We start from the raw sequence: 2,855 nt of genomic DNA on the forward strand, positions 1-2,855 counted from the left end.
TCAAAGCAGGACCAGCCCCAACCAGATCATCCCAGCCAAGACTCTGAAAAACTCCAAGGATGAAGTTTCCACCACCTCTCTGGGTAACCTGTGAGAAAATTGTTCCTAATATGTAACCTAAACTCCCCTTGCTGCAACTTGAGACCATTGCTCCTTGTTCTGCCATCTGCCCCCACTGAGAACAGCCCAGCTCTTTGCAACCCCACTGCAGGGAGTTGAAGGCTGCTATTAAATCCCCTCTCAGTCTTCTCTTCTCTAGACTAAATAAACCCAGTTCCCTCAGTCTTTCCTTATAAGTCATGTCCCCCAGCCCCCTCACTATTTTTGTTGCCCTCCACGGGGCTCTCTCCAATTTATCCTTTCTGTAGTGGGGGCCCAAAACAGACCACAGCACTCCAGATGTGGCCTCACCAGTGCTGAATAGAAGGGAATAATCACTTCCCTTGACCTGCTGGCAACACTCCTACTAATGCTGCCCAGTATGCCATAGCCTTCTTGGCAGCAAGGGCACACTGCTGGCTCATATTCAGCTGACTGTCCACTGTACCCCCAGGAACTGCTGCCCAGCCAGTCACCCCCAGCCTCCACCGGTGCATGGGATTGCTCTGTCCTAAATGCAGGACTTTGCACTTGTCCTTGTTGAACCTAATCAGACTCTTTTTGGCCCGATCCTACAATTTGTCTAGGTCACTCTGAATCCTAGCCCTACCCTCCAGTATATCTACTACTTCCCCAAGCTTTTTGTCATCTGCAGACTTGCTGAGGGTGCACTCTGTGCCATCTTCCAGGTCATTGATGAAGATATTAAATAAAACCAGCTCCAGGACTGACCCCTGGGGCACTCAACTCGATACCAGCTGCCAACTAGACATTGAGCCATTGATTACTACCCTCTGAGCCCAATGATCCAGCCAGTTTTCTATCCACCTTACAGTCCATTCATCCACCCCTTATTTCCTTAGCTTGCCTGTGAGAATGTTGTGGGAAACTATAAAAAGTCTTGCTAAAATCAAGGTACATCACATCCACCGGTCTCCCAACATCCACAGAGCCAGTCACCTCATCATAGAAGGCAATAAGGTTGGTCAGACATGACCTGCCCCTGGTGAATGCATGCTGGCTGTTCCTAATCACCCTTTTCTCCTCCAAGTGCTTAGAAATGGATTCCTTGAGGATCTGCTCCACTGTTTTTCCAGGTACTGAAGTGAGGCTGACTTGTCTGTAGTTCCCTGGATCCTCCTTCTTCCCTTTCTTAAATATGGGCATTATGTTTGCCTTTTTCCAAGCATCCGGGACCTCTCTTGATTGCCATGGGTTTTCAAAGATGATGGCCAATGGGTCTACAATCACATCAGCCAACTCCTTCAACACCCTTGGGTACATGCCATCTGGCCCCATGGACTTGTACACATCCAGCTTTTCTAAGTAGTCCCTAACCTGTTCTTTCACCACTGAGGGCTGCTCACCTCCTCCCCAGACTGAGCTGCCCAGTGCAGTAGTCTGGGAGCTGACCTTGCCTGTGAAGACTGAGGCAAAAAAGGCATTGAGCACTTCAGCCTTTTCTGCATCCTCTTGTCACTAGGTTGCCTCCCCCATTCAGGAAGGGACCCACTCTTTCCCTGATCTGAATTAGAGAAGGTGCTGGAAGTGGCCAGGAAAAATTACATAAGTCTTCACATTTTAAGGGAAGCTAAATCAACAATGCCATCCACTCTTCTAACAATGGTATCCTGTTCTGCCATCACGATTGCCCCTCTACCATGCAGTAATACAATACTATGGGGCTTGCTGGAGGGCTTCCTATTGGGGGCTAGAAATATTCCAAGGGTAACTCTATTTATGAACATGCACCAGTTCTGTAATGAGATGGTCAAAAGACAGGCAGGACTTTTGTCTCATAACCAAGTTCCCAGAGAGCAACCATTTCCTAAGAATTGACTGTAATCAGAGTTCGTAGCAAAGAGCAAACTCCCCACTGCTCTCTCCCTTTGCTGCATTTACACTAAAAAACCTCTCAGAACACAAAACTTAAAACAACACATAATCGTTCCAAGAGGCAAACCTACCTCATACGCCACAAAAAAGATGGTGGAGGTCTCGTGTGTTAGCACCTGGTGATGTTTGTACCTGGGTGATTAAGGCACCTGATTGATGTATAAAAAATTCTGAGGGCATGGCTTAAATAAGTCGGATGCTGAGATCTTTTTTATGCCATATTTTGTTTGTTTGCATGCATCAAATTGTTTGGGGTTCTCTGTGGTTGCCTGAAAGCATGGTGAGATTTTGCTGCTTCATGTGCTTATGAATTGACGTGAGGTTTGGCAGACTGTATGCCATTGCATATGTACTGGCACCACCAATTTAAAACAAGCTGAGCTCCCTCCTTTTTCTTTCAGCTCACAGGGAATATATCCCCAATCTTTTTATCCACAACTACAGATACAGGAGACTTAGCAACTTTGATCCTGGCACAAACTCCTTGAAGTGTTCGATAGTTCCTTATACTTTGTAATGAAATTTGCAACATGCAAACATGAAGTTGCCTTTGGGATGATAAATTTTTCAGACTTTTCCTAGTCTGCACTATCCTGTTTTTCCTCTTCAGCTGACATAACTATTCTGGTATTATAAAGTATCTAATGTGGTACCTTTCTCTCCAACATTGACTAGCAAGTGATAATATTTTGACGACCCATCAGGGGACGCTAGAAGACACCGGTCTACTGTTTGAACTCCTTCCACCTCTACAAGGGTCACACTTCCCCTGATCACTTGGGACAGCTAGATCCCAGGCAATTCATAATATTGGTCAATGCTTTTGTTTCTCTGCTTGTCGAGCTTCTGACATCATGGAC

The 2,855-nt window shown here is 46.1% G+C and overlaps 1 long non-coding RNA gene across 1 annotated transcript in view; it reads left to right on the plus strand.

The window, feature by feature from the left end:
* LOC109289317 overlaps positions 1-2,547 on the plus strand; it is a 31,452-nt gene extending 28,905 nt beyond the window's left edge. The window contains exon 3 of the long non-coding RNA XR_002095332.1: positions 2,397-2,547. This is a non-coding gene — a long non-coding RNA (uncharacterized LOC109289317). The remainder of the gene's footprint in view (positions 1-2,396) is intronic.
* The last annotated feature ends 308 nt before the right edge of the window (positions 2,548-2,855 follow it).

The sequence above is a fragment of the Gavialis gangeticus genome, unplaced genomic scaffold (genome assembly GCF_001723915.1).
Source record: "Gavialis gangeticus isolate Ggan-Ray unplaced genomic scaffold, GavGan_comp1, whole genome shotgun sequence".
Taxonomy (NCBI): domain Eukaryota; kingdom Metazoa; phylum Chordata; order Crocodylia; family Gavialidae; genus Gavialis; species Gavialis gangeticus.